Genomic DNA, 25408 nt, shown 5'->3' with positions numbered 1-25408 from the left:
AAGGAGAAAATGGAAGATGAGGAGAGGCCAATTTTCTGGATGACCCAGAATTCTAGACTTGAAAGGCCATCCAATCCAGGGATGGGTTTCTGCTAGCATTATTGCCGGTTCAGGCGCGCACAATTTTGCATGCACATGCTCTGCACAAATGTGGAGTTGCCTATAAATAGGTCTGCGCATGAACAGAACATTTTAAAAGGCCAAAAAAAGATGTCGCGGTGACTGGGGAATCGGATTGGGGGCGTGGCAAGGATGCTGTCCCTACCGGTTCGGAGACCCTGTCGCCATTCCCACTACCGGTTCCACCGAACTGGTGCGAACTGGTAGGAACCCACTTCTCATCCAATCCAATTCCTGTTCCAAGGAAAAATCCAAATTAAATTCAGTTATCCTAGAACAGTGTTGGCTAACCTTTTTTTCCCTCACGCACCAAAAGCATGTGCACATGTGCGACACCATGTGTGCGTGCCCACACACATAATACAATGCACCTCACCCCCTGCACATGTGCATGAACCCCCTGTACTCCCCCCAATGCATGCGTACAACCCCCTGTGCCATGCAGGCCTCTCTGAAGCCTCCTGGGACCAAAAACGGGGTGTGGGGGCATGCTGCACTCCCCATGCTCCCCCGGCCCCCATGCATGCATGCACTTGCTTCTCCTCCACGCATGCGCACACATCTCCCGCATCCACGGCAGAGACCCAAAAATCAGCTGGCTGGTGGGAGGCATGTGCGCATGAATGGTGGAGTTGAGCTGGGTGATGGCTGGTGTGCCCGCATTGAGGGCTCCACGTGTCACCTGTGGCATAGGTTGCCACAGGTTCACCATCACAGTCCTAGAAGGACAGTTCTTTAGACCTTTGCTTTATCTCATCTATGCTAAATGATCCCACAGTCAAACTGCTTTTGCCGTAAGGCAATTCTTCCTAATATTAAAACCAGAACATGCCTTTGTGTAACTGAAATCTATTTTTCTCAATATTTCTTAAAGTTCTTTGTCTCAGGACCCCTTTAAAAAAATTTTGAAAGACCCCCAAAAGAGCTTTTCTTTATAGGGGCTGTAGTTATTTATATTTTCTGATTAAAAATGAAAATAGATGCATTGCCACTGCTATCACTTCTCAAGGTTGTCTGATGGGATTTTAATATAGTATTATTTTTCAACATAAGCTGACAAATAATTTTAATTTTGAGGAGTCGCCAGAGGGTCTCGGTGGTCCCTTTGTCATTTAATGCATCAAACAGGAAAAGATTTGTTTTTTGGAGTGGGAGGCAGAATTTTATGAAAATTTATGGCAATATAAATTTTGCTCAGGAAAAAATGATTTCCTAAATTTAATCCATTATTTGTATAACTTTCCATGGACTTCTAAAATGGAAAATTTGCCCTTGTGAAGACATTCTAATTTATTCTAGTATATTTCCAGATACAGGGCAATGTTAGATCCCTACCACTTTATGTATGATTAGAAAATATTTTATCATCTCTCCTCCCACCCCCAATTTTCACAATTAAAAAAAGAAAAAGGAAAGGAAAGGAAAAACTTTAGAGTGAAATTGGGAAAATTTGGGACTTTCTCTCTTTTTTCTTTCTTTCCATTTTTCAAGTTTGTTCTGTCTGCAACTATAGATAATGGTGTCATTTCCCCTCCACTCGTGATATATTTGATCTTTACTTCATATTGTAAGGCAAAATAAAGCATATTCTGTTGGAGAAGAAGGATGTGTGCTGAGTCTGTAAGAAAGATCTGGGACGTTCCCTGTGTCTTCCCATAACCAACACCAGAGTAAATCTGTTATCTGTAACCGATGGATGAAATTCATGGATATGAGTAGATTTGTTGAACTAGACGGAAGTTTAGAAAGCTGATCTCAAAATATGGTTCGCAGATGTTAGATTCCTAAAAATCTGTTTTTAACCTTATTGGCAACTGAGAAATCCAATCTAAACCAAAAGGACTGGTATGATTCCAACATGATATTACTTTGGGAAGATGGAGAAGGAAGCAAATCAACTACCAATCCCCCCCCCCCCCCCAAAGAAGGGAGAAGAATCCATCTGCCACATCCACGTGGGGAGAACTGCCAGAACTCTTCCAGTTTAATATCCTGCAGTAAGTTTCAATGCCAAGGCAAGCGACAGGAAGGAAAAGCAATTCTGCATGTAACGCGTATGCAGGTATTTTCTTTCTTTTTTCTCTTTTTCCTTGAATATAACCACTAGCCTTTTACTGAAGACAGGTTGGGTTAGGGAAGTTCATCTGAGAGGCTTTTTTAGAGATGGCTGGCTAAGAGTACAGTAATTGTTACCTAAACAGTATTGGAAGAAAAATCCAGTCTGGTTCCAAGCCAGGAGAAAGACAGTGGAAATAAAATGGAGGCTGATTGGAAAGAAGGACTCTGTTTAGAGCAGAACCAACGGCTCATGTAGTTCTGGGACAGCTGACAAATTGGTTTGATGAGTACATGGAGATGCTAGCAGGGCCATCTTAACAGCATTATGGGCCCCTGGGCAAAGCAGTGTATTGGGGCCTCTACAACAACTACTCAACAGGAATAAAAATGTAAATGGTCGATAAAATTCAACATGTATTTATTTTATTGGCACTTCCAACACAAGAATACTCAGTAAGCCACGCAGTTGCTGTATTTATATAATACAAGGTGCATTGAAGGGTTAATGTACACTGATTAGTACACTGACTGAGCCAGTGCCCATCAGGCACATGAGTTAAGACATCCCTGGCTGCTAGGGGATTGTGTAATGTAGTGAGCTTTGTGTCTTTTGCTATTCTAATGGTGGTGGGTTAATCCTATTATGCCCTTAAACTCATGCCCTGTCCTTCTTAATCCCATCAGTAGGATGAGAACTTTCAATTGCATTACAATTTTAATGGTGAAGTGGGTTTGATGTCTTATCAACTATACCGGCTATTACACACACACACACACACACACACACACACACACACACACACACACACACACACACACACATTCATTCTTATCTTTTATCCAGTTTATTCTTTGTTAATCCAGTTTCTACCAACACCTTTAGAATATAACTCTGTTTTTAGGTGGAAAATTGAAAGAAGAAAGGCAGGTTAGTGAACTGTTGTGGTTCAGAAAACATAAAGCCTTTTAACAAAACTTGTGAGTCTGCTGTAAAGCTGCTACCAAACTCATGAAAGTCTCCAGGGGTTTCTTTTCCTCCATATATTCTGGGTTAATAATACCCATTATTATTATTATTATTATCATCATAAAAACGGCTGCACCCTTATTTAGTTGTTAAATTATGTATTCATTCATCCCACTCGTTCCCAAAGTCAAAAAAGTTTGAGGGCTTTGATGTCCCCTTTACGGTTAATGGATATTTTCAAATTGAATTGGTTTGTCCTCAGTATGATAACACTCTTTCTGAATCCCAGTTCTCTATTTCTATCAGATTAGCATAGGCCTACTTTTAGCTACACAGTAAGTTACTGCACAGTAACCCTAAATCTAACCCTTTAGTATCCAGGATATGACTTATTATGAGATGGCCCCAATACTGTTCTCAGTCTCTTAAGGTGCATGAGTAAAGTTTGAATGCATACCATATACCCCGGTGATCTTTTTGTTGTTGTACATGCCGCACTCATAATGCAATGCACATGTGACACCCGCCCGTGCCCCCCCCCCCCGTGCATGTTCACGCGACCCCAATGTGGTCTGCTTTGGGCCTAGTAGGCCTCCCTGCAGCCTCCTGGAACCAAAAATGGGCTGCGGGTGGAGGAGCACCACTCCCTCTGTGCATGTGCAAGTGATCTCCCTGCCCCCACACATGCGTGCACGTCTCCCACATGTGCAGCAAAGACCTGAAAATCAGTTGGCTGATGGGAGGCGCGCACGCATGCATGGTGGAGCTGAGCTGGGGTGACGGCTTGTGTGCCCGCAGAGAGGGCTTTGCGTGCCACTTGTGTCACGCGTGTCAGAGGTTCGCTATCACGAATATATCCCATATTTTAAAATGCAGGTTATGTGAGGAGGGAGGGAAGAGATCCTAAAATCTCCAAAAAGGGGAAATCTGATCACCTCCATGTACTCACTAAAAAGTTACTAATTCCTGCTCTTTTCTTTTAATTATACTGAAGATGATCTTATAATGTTTCAGATGAAGGAAATGCAAAACCTAGATGTATAAATAACTTTGCACAATCTAATATACTTTAGCATAGCAATTAATGGATTACATTTGCTCCAAATGCTTGCTTGTTTCATTTGGGATAATTAACTTCTAAGCAGCTTGTTCACAAATTTTGATGCCTCAATCATTCTTGTAAAACAACTACAGAACAAAGAATAAGGGTTTGCAACATTTCTTTTTTGTAAAAAAAATGACACAATAGTGAATTTAGGTTTTGGAATATAACTAAGCTTTGAAGCTGTTTCCATTTGCTTCCTTATGAACTACTGAAAGTATTGTGTTCCTTAAAATATGTATATTATAGAATGTTATTACAAAATTAACTTTTAATGTGCACTTATTTCTTTTACATATTAAAAAAAATCTGTCCATTAAAATCTATCAATGCACAAAAATGTCAATACATGTTAAAACATGTACTTTGATTCAAATGTAATCTATTGCGCAGATTGGGATTTTTAATCTAATTGAAGAGGACAGATTCTTATTTCTACAGAGTATGACAAATGAGCTCCTTGATCACTTGACAAATTATGAATATGAATACTTGTATTATTCTGTGACACCGAACAATGTAATGATGACACTGAAAAGTGAAAGTTGGGTTTAGTTTCTCTTGAGAAATATAGGTATATTCCTGGCCTCTTTGATATAGTGGTCCATGATAAAATAGCTAAATAGTTAGCTATTAAAATGGATAAATAGTTTGTTTAGGAGAATCTAACATTTACTAGATGAGATCAAAATTTAAGCCTCCTGGGTGAGATGAAAGTGGTGAATTTGCAGCAAGAACCTGAGTTTCAAATACCCTTTCAGCCACTGAATGCTCAATGAATGACTATGAGCCAATCCTTCTCCCTCAGCCTGACCTGCTATGCAAGGCTGTTGCAGGGAAAGACTTGAGTTCTTGAATGAAAGTGGTTAGAGGTCTAATCAATTAAGCTAATCATAACATTCAAATTGCCAGTAAATCAGGGGTGAGTTCCGGCAGCCACTACTGCTGGTTTGCTCGTGGGCACGCAGCACGCTTGATGTGCACTGCACGCACATACACAGTACAATAAAAATTGTTATGCGCATGCGCAGAAGCCAAAAACAAGATGGACAGGAGAACCAGTTCAGGGGCATGGAAGGTCTGGGTCACTGCCGGTTCCAGTGACCCAGGCTGCCAAGCCACTACAGGTTCAGCCGAACCAGTCCGAACCGTAAGGATCCACCACTGCAGTATATATACGTACCAGCCAGGTTCATAACTCAATTTCTTTCCTGGGATGAAATTCAGCATCTTTAGAAACTTTGGTTTTACAAACTTCTGTTTTGTAAAGCTTTAGTTTTACACACTAAATCAGCTAGCTGTACCTGACCAGACTTGTAAATGGATCATAATCTTCCTAACAGACAGGAAGCAACAGGTGAAGCTGGCAAAATCACCTCAGATACCTGTACAATTAGCACAGGAGCCCCCCAGGGCTGTGTGCTCTCTCCACTTCCCTTCCCTCTTTACACCAATGACTGCACTTCAAAAGATCCCTCTGTTAAAATACTGAAGTTTGCAGATGATACAACAGTGATTGGTCTCATTTAACTTTAACTTTTATTTGATTTATAAACCGCACCCTCTCCCAGAAGGGACTCGGGGCGGTGTACAGTCATATTAAAAACACAATAAATATACATAAATATAAATATAGAAATAGATATAGATGTGGCTGGAGGAGGTAACATAACTGTACAATAATAGTTAAAGTTCAAATTTAAAATTTAAAAAATTTAAAAAATGCATTAAAAACTACCCCTAAAAAACTATCCCGGAATAAAATGTTTGCCAGGAGGTATAAAATGGGACTATAAATGGGCCAGGCCAGCTAATTGGAACAGGTGGGTCTTGAGTTTCTGTCGGAAGGAGCGGAGGTCGGTAGTGGTTCTGATATCGGGGGGGAGGTCATTCCAGAGGGTTGGGCCCATCACAGAGAAGGCTCTACTCCTGGGCGCCGCCCGTTAGCATTGCTTAGTGGACGGCACCCGGAGGAGTCCCTCCCTGTGGGAGCGAATTGGTCGCAGGGATGTATGAGGTAGGATGCGATCCCGCAGGTAACTAGGTCCTGTGCCATGGAGCGCTTTGAAGATGGTAGTCAACACCTTGAAACGCACCCGAAAAACCACAGGCAGCCAGTGCAGCTCGCGCAGGAGAGGTGTTATGTGGGAATACCTGGTACTCCCCATGATAACCCGCGCGGCCGCATTCTGAACTAGCTGTAGTCTTCGGGTGCATCTCAAGGGGAGCCCCATGTAGAGAGCGTTGCAGTAGTCCAGACGGGACGTCACCAGCGCATGAGTGACTGTGCGTAGGGCGTCCCGGTCCAATAGGGGGCGCAATTGGCGCACCAGGCGAACCTGGTGGAACGCCCCCCTCGCCATGGCTGCCACATGGTCATCCATCGACAGCCGGGCATCTAGGAGGACGCCCAAATTGCGCGCCCGCTCCACAGGGGGCAGTTGCTCGCCCCCTATGGCCAGCGATGGAGTCCACTGGTTGAACCGAGGCGCCGGTAGCCACAGCCACTCTGTCTTGGAGGGGTTGAGCCTGAGTCTGTTGTCCCCCATCCAGACCCGAACGGCTTCCAAGCACCGGGACATCATTTCGACGGCCTCATTGGGGTGGTTTGGGGTGGAAATGTACAGCTGTGTATCATCAGCGTACAGGTGGTATCCGACCCCAAAACCACGGATGATCTCACCCAGCGGCTTCACATATGTGTTGAACAGAAGGGGCGAGAGGACCGACCCCTGCGGCACCCCACAAGTGAGCGACCTCAGGGTCGACCTCTGCTCCCCTGCCAACACACATTGCATCCGGTCGGAGAGGTAGGAGCCAAACCACCGTAAAACGGTGCCCCCTACTCCCATCCCCTCCAGCCGGCGCAATAGGATACCATGGTCGATGGTATCAAAAGCCGCTGATAGGTCTAATAGGACCAGGATAGAGGAACAACCCCTATCTCTGGCCCTCCAGAGATCATCAACCAACGCGACCAAGGCCATCTCCGTGCTGTGACCGGGTCGGAAACCGGACTGGCGCGGGTCTAGATAATCGGCTTCCTCCAGGTGCCGTGGGAACTGCTGTGCCACCACACTCTCTACAACCTTCGCTAAAAAGGGAAGGTTGGAGACAGGACGATAATTAGCTAGCTCCGCCGGGTCCAGGGAAGGCTACTTGAGTAAGGGCCTCACCACCGCCTCTTTCAAGGCGGCCGGTAAGGACCCCTCGCCCAATGAAGTGTTCACTAGACCCAGGAGCCAGCCTCGTGTAACCTCCCAGGATGCCAGTACAAGCCAGGAGGGGCACGGGTCCAATAAACATGTAGTGGCGCGCAGCCGCCCACGTTTGAGATAACGACGAATCTACATACAGATAGGAGGTTGAACAACTAGCCTTGTGGTGCAACCAGAACAATCTTGAACTAAATACACTCAAAACTGTAGAAATTGTGGTAGATTTTAGGAGAAACCCTCCTATACTACCACCTCTTACAATACCAGACAACACAGCATCAGGAGTAAAGACCTTCAAGTTATTAGGTTCTATCATACCTCAAGACTTAAAATGGACACCTAACATCAAAAATGTCATCAAAAAAGCACAACAAAGAATGTTCTTTCTGCACCAACTCAGAAAGCTCAAACTGTCCAAAGAGCTGCTGATTCAGTTCTACAAAGGAATTATTGAGTCTGTCATTTGCACCTCCATAATTGTCTGGTTTGGCTCTGCAACCAAACAAGACAGATACAGACTTCAACGGATAATTAGAACTGCAGAAAAAACAATTGCTACCCACCTGCCTTCCATCGAGGACCTGTATACTGCACGAGTCAAAAAGAGGGCTGTGAAAATATCTACAGACCCCTCCCATCCTAGACATAAATTGTTTCAACTTCTACCCTCAAAATGAAGCTATAGGGCACTGCACGCCAGAACTACTAGACACAAGGACAGTTTCTCCCCCGAATACCATCACTCTGCTAAACAACTAATGTGTCAAACTATTTGCTAACACTGTATTACTATTCTTCTCATCTTTCCTAGTAGCTATATCCTCCCACTTATGCCTATAACCATGTTGCTTGTATTTTTACGATTTATATTGTTGTGTTTGTTTCCTAGTATGATTTGATTGCTTATTAGTAACCTATGACTATCACTAAGTGTTGTATCTTATGATTCTTCATTAATGTATTTTTCCTTTTTTTCCTTTTATGTACACTGAGAGCATATGCACCAAAGACAAATTCCTTGGTGTCCAATCACACTTGGCCAATAAAGAATTCTATTCTATTCTATTCTATTCTATTCTATTCTATTCTATTCTATTCTATTCTATTCTATTGTACAAATTTCTTCAAAGAGTATATAGTTCCCTGTGAATATGCAAAACATCAGGGCTTCTTTTGAAGAAGGGGAACTTTTGAGGGGGAACTGTGTTTGCTCAGTAGAAATATCCCTTCTAAAAGAATATAAAATAGAATTTTGCCCAGGAGGTGGCAGCAAAGTATTTTGCTTCGTTAATGCTGACTTTTGTCTTTGACTGGGAAATAGATGCTGCTAAATTCAACTCTGTTCCAACCAACATGTTAGCAATATTTGAACTGTGCCTATTTGTCAAACTGATTAGGTGGCAATGAAGAGTATTTGGGACTATGGTTCTGCTGTGACATTGATGAACGTCACATCACCTTTCCTGCGACTCAATAGGGTTAGTGACTCCCATTCTACAATGTGAAAATATATTTAATTCCAGTTTTGTACGATTCAAATTTGTATGATTCAAATTTTTAGAATTCTACCACCTCCCATTCTACATTCTGAAGAATTGCAGAGCAACCCATAGGCAACCGGGTTGGGTGCCATGATAATCTATAATAATTTGGCATATAACAGAACAGTCACTAAATGCCCGATATACTAGATGTCTATGATCTGGGATTTCTGGATTGTTATTGTTATACTGAAGCACAATGATCTCATGCGCATGACTAACATTTTCATCACCTTATCTGCAGCTTATACACCTTTGATAAAGAGACAGATAAATATAAGCGAGGTTGCGAAAGATATTAAATAATAGCTTTATTTATTTAAATGAAAGATCGGAAATATATAGTCTTCTCTGTTGCTGCTTGAGGCGCTCCGATAAGTGGATAATAGCAGCACCATTCTGATGTTATTTAACTTTCTCAATGTTTGGTCTTGGCTCCCATAAAAATTAACACTGGGACTGCTGAGGTTTAGGATATTTTGTCTTCTACAGGTGAAACTCGAAAAATTAGAATATCGTGCAAAAGTTCATTTATTTCAGTAATGCAACTTAAAAAGTGAAACTAATATATGAGATAAGACTCATAACATGCAAAGCAAGATAGTTCAAGCCGTGATTTGTCATAATTGTGATGATTATGGTTTACAGCTCATGAAAACCCCAAATCCACAATCTCAGAAAATTACAATATTACATTCAATCAATAAAACAAGGATTGTACATGGAACAATATTGGACCTCTGAAAAGTATAAGCATGCATATGTACTCAGTACTTGGTTAGGGGTTAGGGTTAGGGTTAGGGTTTGCAGCAATTACTGCCTCAATGCGGCGTGGCATGGAAGCTATCAGCCTGTGGCACTCCTGGGATGTTATGGAAGACCAGGATTCTTCAATAGCGGCCTTCAGCTCTTCTGCATTGTTCGGTCTCATGTCTCTCATCTTTCTCTTGGCAATGCCCCATAGATTCTCCATGGGGTTCAGGTCAGGCGAGGTTGCTGGCCAATCAAGCACAGTAATCCCACGGTCATTGAACCAGGTTTTGGTGCTTTTGGCAGTGTGAGCAGGTGCTTTGATACAGCACTTTGGGAACATCCAACTTCTTTTGCAATTACCTTTTGAGGCTTTCCCTCCTTAGGGAGGGTTTCAATGGTGGTTTTCTGCACAACTGTCAGGTCAGCAGTCTTTCCCATGATTGTGCTTCCTACTGAACCAGACTGAGAGACCATTTAAAGGCTCAGGAACCCTTTGCAGATGTTATGGCTTAATTAGCTGATTAGAGTGGGACACTTTGAGCCTAGAATATTGCACCTTTTCACAATATTCTAATTTTTTGAGATTGTGGATTTGGGGTTTTCATGAGCTGTAAGCCATAATCATCACAATTATGACAAATCTTGGCTTGAACTATCTTGCTTTGCATGTAATGAGTCTATCTCATACATTACTTTCACCTTTTAAGTTGCATTACTGAAATAAATGAACTTTTGCCCGATATTCTAATTTTTTGAGTTTCACCTGTATATGTGGCTTACTTGCTGTTCTGTTTCTTTGATGCTTAACTCCCACCAAAGAAGCTGCGGATATCTCAAATCGGGAAGGTGACAGAAGCATCGAAACTATTAGTTTTCTGAACTGGTGTCTGATAGCAACAATGAGTTGGATAAGAGCAGGGCTGTCAAACTCTCGGCCTGCGGGCTGGATGTGTCACGCACTGGCCATGCCCACGCCCAGTTTAGCAAAAGGGAAAAAAGTCCCGATATGTCACGTGACACCGCTGTGACACCATGCTTTTAACATCCCTGGATAAGAGGTAACAAACTAATTCTTACTCAAGGCAAGACAGAAGTGCTGTAGGGGAATAGGATAGAATTCAATCTCCTTTGGATGCGATAGTTCTCTCCCGGAAAAATTCAGGATGCACTTGGATCAGGGGTGGGTTGCTCCTGGCATTACTGCCAGTTCGGTGCATGCAAAACATTTAAAAAAGAAAAAATAAATAAATTTGTGCAATCACAAATTAAAAATCAAGATGGTGGCCCCGCAGGAGAACCGGTTCAGGGGCGTGGCAGGCCTGGGTTGCTGCTGGTTCCAGTGACCCAGGCCACCAAATCACTACCGGTTCAGCTGATCTGGTCTGAACTGGTGGGAACCCACCTCTGAATTGAGTCTCAAATGACAACTGTGTAGGAATTGCTTTGGCTAACTGGACAACTGTGTGGTCAGAGGTGCTCTAATATGAATCCATCTTTGAAGAGTCTTTAGGAATTTGAGTGGGCCCAAAATTCAGCAGCAATAATGGATAGAGCAACTGACAGAATGAGATCTGACCTCTTTTTGAAAAAATGTATATTGTTCCAACATTTGTCAGGGTTTGTCTGATGAAAACTAACATAGTCACTGGATGCCTGTTCCCATAATTATCTATTAATTATCTATTAAGAGCTAATTAAAATATCTGTTATTTCGTATATTCTTAGCTATTTTATGATTAGCCTTTCATCAGAATTTATACAAGAGAACTTTGTGACAAATTATGCAATTGGCATTGGATGTGGACAGAAAGGCACTTGCAAAACACAGTGATGAAAGAACTTGGCAGTACAATATATGCACTGTTCCTTCTAAAGGGCTTTGCTGGAGTCAAAGGAAGCATGACAGATCCAAATGAGCTGCTGAACAAGCCAAGGGGGTGGCTTGTGAGATCATCTGGGATGAAGGCACATGGCCAGAACCAACAACACCAACTATTGTGTAGCTATGTTTACACAATATCATCTGGTTGTGTCCAGGTCTCTCGGGGCACTGGACATTAGAACTAAGATCAAAGATTTCCAAGACTGGGGTGGTGGGGAGGCAGATTGTGTTCTAAAAGTGGTACCAGAGGTGGGTTCCTACCGGTTCGGCCTGGCTCAGCCAAATAGGTAGTAACTCGGCCAGACACGTGACCGAACCAGTTCTATCCAGGGTGGCGCCATCTTGACTTTCTGTTCTGCACATGCACAGAACAATCTTCATTGAAAAAATGTACTTTTAAAATGTGCTCATGCACAGACCTTTTAAAGTGCAAATGCGCACACATGCTCAAGAAAACCAAGCGCCGCATGGAACATTTTTCAGGCGCTGAACCAGTAATAATGCCGGCAGGAACCCACCCCTGAGTGGTACTGTGGGTCATTTAGAAATATCTGAAAAATGATCTCTTAGACTTTGTTATTATACGAAGTTCAGTTGGTGAGGAGTATGTGCAATAGTGAATCGCCTCTCCTGTTACTCATAAGCTATCTCTCCGATACTGTTTGCTTCAGATAAGGAAATGCATGATAAGGATATTATCTACACCGAAAAGTCCAGATCTTGCAAATAAATCGCAGGTTCATTTGCCAATACATGATCATTATCTCATTTCCCAATGCATTCAACCTTTACGAATAAATACGTTCGTTTTAAGATTTAAAGTTAACTCTCAAAGCAAGGCCTGCAGTTGATGGAGGAGAAAGACTGCTGTTATATTGTTACTTGCCATGTTTTATCTCCTCCTCTACAATTTCAGTTATCATCCCTGTTTTTTTCTTGAGGACACAAGGACTAAATGCTTAACAGAGATAGATAAAACTTGACTTGAGCACAATGGGCATTTCCTTGTGAAAAGTTTTATCTCATGCAGAAAATTAACCTGCCAGATAGAAGATAAGTTAAAGGGCTTTATCTCAACAACAGGTTTTCTTTGCAGATAGGCTAACTACACAAATCATAGAATCATAAGGCTGGAAGGCAGAATGGGACAACTTGCCACAGCTAAAGTGCCACAGCCAACTCCACATGGCCAACTTGCCACAGCCAACTACATGTCAGGATTCCAAGTAATACCCCCAACGAAATAAGACTCCGAGGCTTGAGTTTCCTCAAAGTTCCACTTCATTAGACATGTCATATTGGCACATCTGGGGAAACCCGAATCTGAAAGCTTCCAGGTTTTCCCCACCTAAGTGAAAGTTCAAGTCCCTGCCCAGCACCCACATGTCAATCCCATAGTCCAATCAGGCACCGTCCCAACTGGAGAGGCCTCCCAGTCATATCACGTCAGGTGCAGGGCAAGATGTCCTTGACTCTCTGAGAAAGGAATGTCATTATGACTATATATCATCCATGCTCCATATAATCCCCCCTCCCATTTTCCCACACCATTGAATGTGGCAGGCCTGAAGGCCCAATGTAAAAGATGGCTTCCAGGCCTGACACTAGCTGTAGCACAACTCACCACAGTCAACTTGCTGTAGGACAACTCGCTGTGCAACAATTCAATTAAATTATTTAAAATAATTTTAAAAATATTTTAAGTGTAGTCATTCACATTTCATTTTGTTCCTTCTTTGGCATCCTTTTTTTAAAAAAATGATTCTATCCCACCATTTCTTCAGTATTAGTTTAATTCTTGTCTGGTGGGGAGTTCTCCCATGGGGAGTTGGCCATGGGGAGTTGGCTGCAGCAAGTTGTCCTAGACCCCATTGGAAGTTTTCTAGTCCAACCCAGGGGTGAAATTCATCAGGTACTGACAGGTTCTGGAGAACCGGCAGCAGAAATTTTGAGTAGTTCGGAGAACCAGTAGCGGAAATTTTGAGTAGTGTGGAGAACCAGCAAATACCACTTCTGGCTGGCCCCAGAGTGGGGAGGGAATGGAGATTTTGCAGTATTCTTCCCCTGCCACACCCACCAACCCATGCCCACAGAACCGGTAGTAAAAAAAAAATTGAATTTCACCACTGATGCACTGGTCCAAAACATTTCATACCATTTCAGACAAATAGTTGTTCAAACTTTTCTTGAAAACCTCCAGCAATGGAGCACCCACAACTACTTTTCTCACTATCAGAACACCTACCTTGGTTCCAGGTAGGATCTCTCTTTAACGAGCATCTCCCCTTACTTCTTATCCTGCCCTCAGATGCTTTGGAGAATAAGTCAACCCCTCTCATCTCAGTGATTGCCCCTTAAGTACTGGAAGATTGCTACCATGTCAGCTGCTAACAATGTACATCCCTAGCCTCCAGACCCCTTATCATTTTTGCTGATCTTCTCTGCACTTTTTCTAGTGTCGCAGCATTTTTTTTTTTGGCATCATGGGGACCAGAACTAGATGCAATGTTCCAAGTGTGGCATCACTAATGCAGTATAAAGCAGTACTATCATTTGACCTAATGTTGATACTATCCTTCTGTTGATGCAGTCTAGGACTACATTGGATTTTTTGGCACACTGCTGGCTCATATTTTTTAATTAGTGGTCTACTAGGACACCTAGATCCTCTCACATTTACTACTGTTGAGCCAGGTACTGCTTATTCTATACCTGTGCATTTTTTCCTGCCTAAATATAGGACCTTACTTTTCTCACCACTGAACTGCATCTTATTGGATAAGGCCCATTGCTCTAGACCAAGCCTGTCAAACTGGCAGTCCACAGGTCAGATATGTCCCATGCAGGCCACGCCCACCCCAGCTCCGCAGACACAAAACATTACGATACGTGACAATCCGGCCCGTGATGCGATCGAATTTGGCACCTGTACTCTAGACAGTCAAGATCCTTCTGAATCTTGAGTCTATCTTCCGAAATGTTAGCAATTCCCTCAGTTTCGTTTTATTTGAAAATTTAATTTCCTTTTATCCCTCATCTAGATCATTAATGAAGATATTAAAGAGTACTGGAGATAGAACTCCCCTGTGTGCTTACCTCCATGCAAATGTAATTCTATTGAGGACTACTACATGCTGAGTGCAAATCCTTCTGGTGGTGCTACTGTCTTTCCCACATTGTTCTCTCTTACCAAGAAGTAGGTTGTAGTCTACTTTATCAAATACCTTACTGAACCCCAGTGACGTGCGGTGAGGTTTATGACTGGTGAGGCACTGACACAGTGGTGGGTTTCAAATATTTTTAGACTTGTGGACTTCAACTCCCAGAATTCCACAGCCAGGCATGCTCAGTTCCAATTTAAAGCGACAGCATTTGTTTTTCTCCTTTGCTCCTTCTTTTTCTTTTTCTTCTCCTTCCCCTCCTTCCTCCCTCTCTCCCTTCCTCCCCCTCTCTCAAACACACACACACACACACACACACACAGAAGTTGGATTGGACTATCTCTCCTACCCCTTCCCTCTCTCGCTTACTCTCAAACAAACCCCCACACACACAAAAGTTGGATTGGATATCTTTTCCAGTGGCTTGAAAGCAGCTCCTCTGCCACCACCACCCATTCCCCTGCTGCCTTTCCCAAACACCTCCACCATTGCAAATGCAGCCTGCTGTCTGGGTAGGAAATGCCTGGAACACAATAAAGCCCACCCACCACCTCCTGCTGGCAGGCTGGGGTGAGAGGAGAGGCAGAGAAGCCGGAGGGGAGCCGAGCCGAGCCTTCCAAAAGAAAGAGGCTGGGGGGAAGTGTGTGTACTACAGCATGGCTCTTTGCCTGGCTTCCTGCCTCCTCCTGTGGTCTCCTCAGTGCTCACTTGTGCTCTCCCTCCCCAAGTGTAGTTTGATTGCAGGTGGAGCCACGTTGCCTTTTCAAACTTGTAATCAGTGAAGCTAGGCTAGATTTTTATATAGTTTTATCCAGCTGTGTGTGTGAGAGAGAGAAATGAATGGGGGCCTGGGGAGGAAGTCACTACCCTTGGGGAGGGAGAGCACCAGTGAGGTTAAGCAGAGTCATCCACGGTGAGGCAGCAACTAGCTCAGCTTTTTCCTTTTACTTTTTTTTTCATGATGAGAGTGGTGAGGCATAGCTGGCTGGGGAATTCTGGGAGTTGAAGTCCACAGGACTTAAAGTCGCCAAGTTTGAGAAACACTGCTCTAGAAGTTTGATCTATAGAATCCTTCCCAGTCGCTCTCCTGGTTTGTTTAAGTCAGCTCTCTTAAAGTCTAAAACACTGCTCTGACTTTGTTAAGTTACTGTGGCTGCACTATGATGGATTCCACTGTATGAAATGGTCACACTCCTCCAAAATTCCTATAATTTCTATTCTCTCAACCATTTCATCCCTATTAATAAGAATTAAATCCAATATAGCTCATCCTCCAGTTCCCTTCTCCATCACTTGTATGACAAAGTTGTCTGCTAGGCAAGTCAGAAATCTGTTTGATCTTCCACTTGCTAGAGAGTAAGGGTAATTAAAGTCCCCCATTATTGCAGCTGTGTATTTCCTGCACACCTCAGTTAACTGATTAACAAAAAGTTCATCTACTTCCTCTGCTTGGTTGGGTCTATAGTACATATCTGCAGCAATGTCATTTGTTTTTCCTCTAATATTTCACTCAAATACTTTCAAGAAGGCTTTCATCCCTGCTATTGTGTATTTCTATAGAGGTGCGATAATTCTTTACATACAGAGTAACTCATTGGTGGGTACCTACCGGTTTGGACCAGTTTGGTCAAACCGGAAGTAGCTTGGCAACATGGGTCGCGACCAAGGCAAGTCACGCCCCCAAACCAGTTCTCCCGGTGGCGCCATACACGCCGCCATCTTGTTTTTGGCTTCTGCACATGCTCAGAACAATTTTTGTTGTACTGTGCATGCGCACACAGTGCGCATCAAGCGTGTGCGTGGTGCGTCCCTGAGTGAATCGGCAGCAGCAGCTGCCGGAATCCACCACTGCAGTAACTTCTCTTTCTATTTTGTTGAGTCTACTTCTTCCATATATCTTTCTAGCATTATGTTCCAATCATGGATTCCATCCCATCAAGTTTCAGTAAAAGCAGCAATATTGAACCAGCCCTCATGTGCTAGGACTTCTCCTTACCTTTGTTTGTTTCCCATACCTTGAGCATTAGCATACAGGTATCTGAGCCCTTTATGGTTGACTCTGCATATGCTTTGTGTGTTGCCCATTTTATACCCGAGTACCCTTTTCAACAATATTTCAACAATATAGATAAAAGGGATACAACAAATACCATGGATAATTAACATTTTGTAGTCCATAGTGTAATTTAAATAAATGCACATTTCACAGGTGGAAAAGGTAAGCGAACTTTCTAATTTAATAGTGCACATTAAAATCAGGTGCACCAAGTCAGCTGCAAATGATCAGAGGAATCTGGGTACTGGGTACCCATCTCACTGAAATCTCAGACATTTTAAAATTTGTTCTTCATTGCTGAGGGTTGCAGTACTACCATTTTAAAATTGAAAACAATTATCTGACGCTAAAGCTATAGATACCTATGACTTTGGGAAGGGATTTTAACAATTGCAAAACAATTGGACATCGATTTACTTCACTTTCTGAAAGATGAACTACAAGTGAAGATTTCAAACAACTGCCAGCTTGTCCAGATCTGAATGTCTTTTCGACCTGGGAGAGGAACTAAAGATTCTGAAAGAGATCTCCAAACCCATAAATTCATCATGTGACCTCCTGGTAGTTGTCCTCACAACACATGTCAAATTGCATAATCCTACCATGAGAAAGAAACTGCACAAAGTAGACTTACATCGTGTGCCAGGATAAAAGAACATCAGATAAGACTCACTCATAAACACTTAGATAAAGACCAACCTCTGGACAAAATAAGGTAAAGACAGAATTACTTGTCATGGTATCAGAAGACATGGTTAGCAAAACCACAGACAACATTTCACCAAATGAATCCTGATATCAGCTATAAAGCACAGTGGTGGAAATGTTAGGCCTTGGGGCTGTTTTGCTGCATCTGGAGATCACCATCAGTTCACCGTTATCACCAATCTTCACTGCACCAGTTTGAGGATAACGTGACACTACCTGTCAGAAGAATGAAACTCAATTAAAAGCAAACCTTGCAATATAACTGTTAAGTCCTCAAGACTACTATCATTGCCGGCCCCTGATTGGTTGAGACACAAGCAGCCAGCTGGCGGGAGAATGCAGCCATTCTATTGGTTCAGCGTCTGACAGCTCTAGTATAAAAGGGCTGTCAGCTGTCAAATGTTGCTGTTTGCCGGTTCGAGATTTGCCTTACATTTTGCCGTGTTAAACTGTTAATAAAGGTTGTGTTAGCTTCAACCTGTCTTGCCTCAGTTCCTGCCTGCCTCATTCTCCCTACAAAACACTGGCGATGAGGATGGGATCAGGACTGAGGTAAAGGAAAAGCGAAGTCACTAATAAGAGTTGCCTCAAGTCACAGGCGATGAGACGTTGCTCCAAGGCTAATTCCTCAGTTCCGTCCTTCTAAGGATGGCTAATCTACCGGCATTCACGGCATTCAGCCTGGACACTGAAACATGGGATGCCTACCTCAAGCGGTTTGAGTGCTTCCTGGAGGCAAACGACTTCACCGGTTTGTCCAGTGGCCGTAAAAGAGGATATTTTCTCAATGCATGTGGCCATGAGATGTTTGGAACAGCTAGGGCTTTAGCAGCCCCTCAATCCATCCATTCGATACCTTGGGAGACTCTTTTGAAGAAACTTAAAATCATTACTCTCCAACTCCCTCGCGCATAGCCAGACGTTATGCGTTTAGGCAGAGGACCAAGAGAGAAGGGGAATCTGTGAGCGACTACATGGCTTCCCTCAGAACGTTGTCCCTGCACTGTGACTTTCCTGTGCTGGACGATGCCCTATTAGAACAGCTGGTCTGTGGTATCAAAGACCTCAGACTTCAGCGATGCTTGCTGGCACGAAAAGAGCTGAGCCTTCAGGCAGCCGTGGATGAAGCCAGGGCATATGAAATGTCAGACAAATCCACTGCAGAAATTCAGAGATTTCTGCCACTGGCCACCTATGCCAGCAGGGGCCATGCTGTCCACCATGAAGAAGACGAAGAAGAAGACTTCTCTGACAAGGAAAGAGGGATTAGCCACTTCAAACTGGCCACCAGAAAAAAATGGACTCAGGATGATTTTTTTACCTCAGGCGGGTTGCCTGAGTTGTGGCGGGAACATGCAAGGTCAGTCTGCAGGTTCAAAGCCGCAATATGCCGTCGGTGTGACAGGAAAGGACATTTAGCCAAGGTCTGCAGAGCGGACATGCCAAACGCTGACCCACCTCCAGAGCATGCTTTGTCTAGACAATTCGCAAAAAGACTTCCCAAACACTGCGAAGACTGCTTTGCCATCGCAGGTGATCAACAGCACCCTGACTGGGCTATCAGCCATGCATCCCTGACCAAGCCTACCCATAAGATATACCTGACTGTGCGCATAGAGGGAGAGCCCTGTAAGATGGAAGTGGATACTGGCTCTTCCAAATCTCTGGTCTCTTGGGCTACTATTAAACAGATAGTGCCCAGCCTGACCAAAGCTCAACTCAGACAGTGCCCACTTCACCTCAGGGACTATCAAGGGCAGCCAGTACCCATTGTGGGTTGTGGCACATTCACCATAGCCAGCAATAACTTCCTGGGGCCTCTTCCTCTCATCACTGTAAATAGCCATCTGCCCAGCCTCCTGTGGCTTGACTGGTTCTCCGTATTGGGGCTCAACGTCTCCAGCATCCACTCTGTTGTTCTAGATTCCTTCGCCGCGCTGGCCAGTGAGTTCGCGGATGTATTTGACAAGCTTGGTAAATATAATGGGACCCACATTTCCTTTAACTTGGACCCCCAGGTGGCGCCAATATGTCTAAAACCCAGAAGAGTGCCTTTTGCTCTTCGGCCCAAAGTAGATTTAGAGCTAGATAAATTAATAGCACAAGGAGTGCTTGAAGCAGTAGGCCACTCCCCCTGGGAGACCCCCCATAGTAATACCTATTAAGCAGGATGGTAGTATTAGAATTTGCAGGGATTTTAAATGCACCCTTAATAAAGGGTTGCAAGCCAACCCTTACCCAGTGCCAGTGGTTCAACATCTGCTCCATTCCTTGGGCCAGGGAAACATTTTTGCCAAGTTAGACTTGGCACAAGTATACCAGCAGCTTCCGGTAGACGAAGCCACTGCCCTGGCTCAAACCATCATAATGCACCAGGGAGCTTTCAAATGTAAACGCTTGCAATTTGGGGATAGTGTAGCCCCAGGTATTTTCCAGACCCTAATGGAGCAGATACTCCAGGGGCTGCCAGGGGTGATACCCTATTTCGACAACGTGCTTATATCCGCTTTGGATCAAGCTGAGCTCATCAATAAATTAAGAGCAGTCCTGACCCGTTTCTGCCAAGCGGGGCTGAAACTCAAACAAGAAAAGTGTAGGATAGGGGTTCCCAGTGTAGATTTTTGGGGGTATCTAGTTGATTCCAAACGCATCCACTCTACTCCGTCCAAGGTAGAGGCAATTAAGAAAGCCCCCACGCCCTCATCTAAGGCTGAATTGCAAGCCTTTCTGGGGCTGCTTAATTTTTACTGCATTTCCCCCCCCATAAGGCGTCTTTGGCAGAGCCTCTTCATAGGCTTCTGGACTCCAAGACGCCCTGGCATTGGGGATCTAAAGAAGCCCAAGCCTTTAGGGCAGTTAAGGATGTCCTTACATCCAAATCTTTATTGGTGCAATACAGTGAATTCCTCCCATTAACTTTGGCATGTGATACATCGTCTTATGGCATTGGGGCCATTCTGAGTTACATTCTGCCTAATGGCTCAGAAGCCCCAATTGCCTATTATTCGTGCACGTTCTCAGCAGCTGAAAGAAATTACAGTCAGCTGGATAAGGAGACCCTAGCTGCTGTAGCAGGGGTAAAGCGGTTTCACTATTACGTTTATGGTCGTTTTTTTCACTTAGTGACCGACCATAAACCCCTCTTGGGTCTTCTGGCGGGGGATCGTCAGACTCCTCAGATTTTGTCTCCAAGAATGTCCAGATGGACAGTCTTTCTAGCGGCGTATAATTATCAGCTACAATATAGGCCACGAAAAAACTTGGGGCACACTGATGCCCTCAGTCACTGCCCTCTGCCAGCGCCTGTTTTGGACCCTGCTCTTAATTGAAGAGTTGGCCATGCCAGTATCCGCCGGGGTTATTGCCAGGCTCTCTGTCACAGACCCCATTTTGGCCCAAGTTTTGGACTGGGTGCTCAGGGGGTGGCCACAGGGGCCAATAGATCCTGAGTTTCACTCCTTTAATATACGGCAACATGAGCTGTCCGTCCTTAATGGGTGCCTGTTATGGGGCAATAGGGTGGTAGCTCCCCCAAAGCTTAGGTTGCCAATTTTAAATTGCCTGCACACTGCTCACCCAGGCATTGTGCGCATGAAGGCTTTGGGCCGAAACTACGTGTGGTGGCCCAAGATTGACCAGGAAATAGAAAGCTCGGTTGCCACCTGCCAGCAGTGCCAGCAATCTAGACCGGCTCCTCCTTCTGTGCCCATCAGGGAAAGGGATATGCCCCGGGCTCCATGGGCACGAGTCCATTTGGACTTCGCCAGCCCGTTCTTAGGGCAGAACCTCTTGGTCCTCATAGATGCCTACTCGAAGTGGGTGGAGCTGGCACTCGTGCTCTCCACCACTTCGGAGGCCGTAATTAGAGTGCAGGGGAGGCTATTCGCGACCCATGGGTTGCCTGATGTGGTGGTGACTGACAATGGGCCCCAGTTCACGTTGGCACCCTTCCAGATGTTTTTAGGCCAGCATGGCATACAACACGCCCCAATGGCCCCGTTCCACCCGGCCTGAAATGGCCTGGCAGAACGAACCGGTCAGTTGGCTAAGGAGGCATTGGGCCACCTGGGGCCAGGGAATTGGCACAACAAACTGTCCCAATACCTCCTGGCACAGCATACAACCCTGTGCACAATCACCAAGCAAAGTCCCGCAGAACGGCTTATGGGTCGTTGGCTCCGGACAACCCTGGACCGACTACATCCCGGTTATGCAGCAGAGAAAAGCCCCCTCGCAGGCGACTCCACACAGGCCTTTAATGTGGGAGACCCAGTCTATGCCCAAAACTATGGGGCCAAACCAAGGTGGCTTCCTGGACAAATAATGCAACTAACTGGACCCTACTCTTATCATGTCCAGCACAGTGACAGGCGAATGTGGCGCCAACACATCAACCAGCTCAGACGGCAAGCTACCAGGGCAGCAAACCAGCACCCGGTGCAGGCCCAATCCTGTCCCGGCGAACTAATATTGACAGAGGCTGTTCTGGCTGCTCCGCACGCAACACCCCCCACCGATGCGTTCCTGTCGCCAGGCTTACCTGAGAATCCAGTCAGTCCCACGGCGGTCAAGTTTCCCGCCGACTCAGCTGCGCAGTCTCCTGATGTTTCACACGACTCTCCATCAGCTTCTCCTCCTTTAGCCCCTGAACTAAGACGATCGGGGCGGAGCCGATGCCGGCCAGCGTACTTGGCTGACTACGCATGTGGTAACTGGGAGGAGAGGGGTGTTAAGTCCTCGAGGCTACGACGCCATTGACTATCATTGCCGGCCCCTGATTGGTTGAGACACGAGCAGCCAGCTGGCGGGAGAATGCAGCCATTCTATTGGTTCAGCGTCTGACAGCTCTAGTATAAAAGGGCTGTCAGCTGTCAAATGTTGCTGTTTGCTGGTTCGAGGTTTGCCTTACATTTTGCCGTGTTAAAATGTTAATAAAGGTTGTGTTAGCTTCAACCTGCCTTGCCTCAGTTCCTGCCTGCCTCATTCTCCCTCCCAATGACGATGACTCTGAACATTCCAATAAATTCACAAGGAATGGCTGAAAAAAATTAAAATATGGAAGGTTCAGAAATGGGCAAGGTAAACTCTGAATCGGAATCTCATCAAAAAGGTGTAATTTGAAACCAGCTGTGCGTAAAAGAAACCTCTCCAACAATGCACACAAGTGAAAAAAAATATTTCCAGTCAAAGAGGATGGACAATTCTAAAGGTAAAGGTTCCCCTCGCACATATGTGCTAGTCATTCCCGACTCTAGGGGGCAGTGCTCATCTCCGGTTCAAAGCCAAAGAGCCAGCGCTGTCCGAAGACGTCTCCATGGTCATGTGGCCAGCATAACTAGACCCCGAAGGTGCACAAAATGCTGTTATCTTCCCACCAAAGGTGGTTTCTGTTTTTCTACTTGCATTATTACATGCTTTCGAACTGCTAGGTTTGCAGAAGCTTGGACAAGTAACAGGAACTCACTCTGTTACGCAGTGCTAGGGATTCGAACCATTGAACTGCCAACCTTTCTGATTGACAAGCTCAGCATCTTAGCCATATGGACCAAAGACAAATTCCTTGTGTATCCAATCACAGTTGGCCAATAAAGAATTCTCTTCTCTATTCGGAAGCTTCGACTTGGGAAGCCCTTACTATATTTTTCGGAGTATAAGATGCACCGGAGTATAATATGCATCAAGATTTTGAAGAGGCAAATTAAAAAAAAGTTTTTGCACTCTGCAGACCTCCCAAAAATGGTTTTTCACAGAAACGGGCTATTTTTTGTCAAAAAAAAAGGGCATGTATAGCCTTTAGGAGGTTTATAGAGTGCTCCTGGAGCCTAGGGGGGGCAAAATTGAGCAAAAAACGACCAGTTTTTCGCTCATTTCTGCCCTCCCGACCCCAGGAGCACTCTGGAAGCCTCCTAAAGGCTATACACGGCCATTTTGGTGAAGGAGGCGAGGTTTCAGGAAGCAAAAAATGCTGTATTCAGTGTATAAGATGCACCCAGATTTTCAGCCTCTTTTTTGAGGGAAAAAGGTGTGTCTTATTACTCCCAAAAATATGGTACTTTATGCCAAAGACAGCCATACCAGATACTAGAGCCAAGTATGTACTTAGTTATTCCACCGAAGAAATGGCATGTCTGTTAATTTGTATTGAATAAATGATTGGGAAGTCAATTTTTCTGAGTTTTGTAGATCAGTTGCATCATCTTTATAAGTTGTTTGAGTGAACATAAAATATTAGTTATGTCCAAACTTGATAAAAATTTACATGGGGTGCACTTATATTTTACACATAATGGTAGTTGTTTGGCCCAACAAATAAGGATACATATCCAGAGGTAGAAATGGGGGTGGGGGGAGGGACACTCAACAATTTCTCTGGACGGGGAATGTCAATAGCTTGTCTTCCACTATTTTTAAGAAGCTGCAGGAGAGGAACTACTCAGAATCCATCACAGAAATCAAAATAGGATGTTAGCAAAGAGGGAGGAGAAGGAAGATTTGAAAGAGACTTGGAAGTACTGAAATAATAGGATGCAGAGAGGTATTTCTAGGTATTTGCCTACATTTGGGCAAAATGGGTGCTGCTGCTATGACTTACTGAAGAATTTTGTCTCCCATGAGTAAACCCTCTGTTTAAACAAGCTTGAATTTTATAATGAAATGCTTACAACCTCCAGTCAGTCTGAAAATGTCACAAACGGGATTACGCAAACACCACACACACACCGAGTGATATGTCCACCTCCCTCTCGTCCCTTGGTGGGAAAATCAGGAACCCTGAGATATGACATGGGATGCCCAAGGTCAAAAGTAGAGCGGATTCCACACACTTAACTAGGCCCTGGTAACTTCCTACTTCCAGTCCCGCCCACCAACCATTGCAGAGAGACCCCAAAAACCCCAATCTCCTTATTACAAGGGCAAAGAAATGGCTGCTGGGCTCGGGAACCAGGGGTCTCCAATCCTGGCAACTTTAAGCCTCTTTTACTAAGACTGTATTACCATTATTCTTCTCTTCCTTCCTAGTACTATCCCCTCCCTCTTATGACTATAACCATGTTGCTTGTATCTTTACAATTTCTATTATTTTATTTATTTCCTAGCATGATTTGGTTGCTTATTAGTAACCTATGACTATCACGAAGTATTGTATCTTATGATTCTTGATGAATGCATTCTATTTTATTTTTCTTTATGTACACTGAGAGCATAAGCACCCAAGACAAATTCCTTGTGTGCCCAATCACGCTTGGCCAATAAAGAATTCTATCCTATTCTATTCGGAAGCTTCGACTTGGGAAGCCCTACTTCTCTTCCCTTCTCTACCCTGGTAAGGGATTCCCAGCAAGGTCCGGGAGTCTGCAACAAATTAGGGGAGACATGATAGCAGTGTTCCAATATCTCAGGGGCTGCCACAAAGAAGAGGGAGTCAAACTATTCTCCAAAGCACCTGAGGTAGGACAAGAAGCAATGGGTGAAAACTAATAAAGGAAGAAGCAACATAGAACTGAGGAGAAATTTCCTGACAGAACAATTAATCAGTGGAACAACTTGCCTCCAAGGGTTGTGAATGCTCCAACACTGGAAGTTTTTAAGATGATGTTGGATAGCCATTTGTCTGAAGTGGTGTAGGGTTTCCTGCCTAGCCAGGAGGTTGGACTAGAAGACCTCCAAGGTCCCTTCCAACTCTGTTATTCTATTCTATTCTATTGATGTTGGATAATCATATGTCTGAAGTGGTATAGGGTTTCCTGTCTAAGCAGGGGGTTGGGCTAGAAGACCTCCAAGGTCCCTTCCAACGCTGTTGTTCTGTTCTGTTTTGTTCTGTTCTGTTCTAAATGCCCCCGG

The 25408-nt window shown here is 44.3% G+C and overlaps 1 protein-coding gene across 1 annotated transcript in view; it reads right to left on the bottom strand.

Moving 5' to 3' along the window:
* PKD2L1 (polycystin 2 like 1, transient receptor potential cation channel) overlaps positions 1 to 25408 on the bottom strand; it is a 77908-nt gene that overhangs the window by 50255 nt on the left and 2245 nt on the right. The gene's annotated exons all lie outside the window — the stretch shown is intronic.

Source organism: Natrix helvetica (genome assembly GCF_964273705.1).
Source record: "Natrix helvetica genome assembly, chromosome: 5".
In the NCBI taxonomy this organism is placed as follows: Eukaryota; Metazoa; Chordata; class Lepidosauria; order Squamata; family Natricidae; genus Natrix; species Natrix helvetica.
This window is presented reverse-complemented; position numbering and strand designations above follow the sequence as displayed.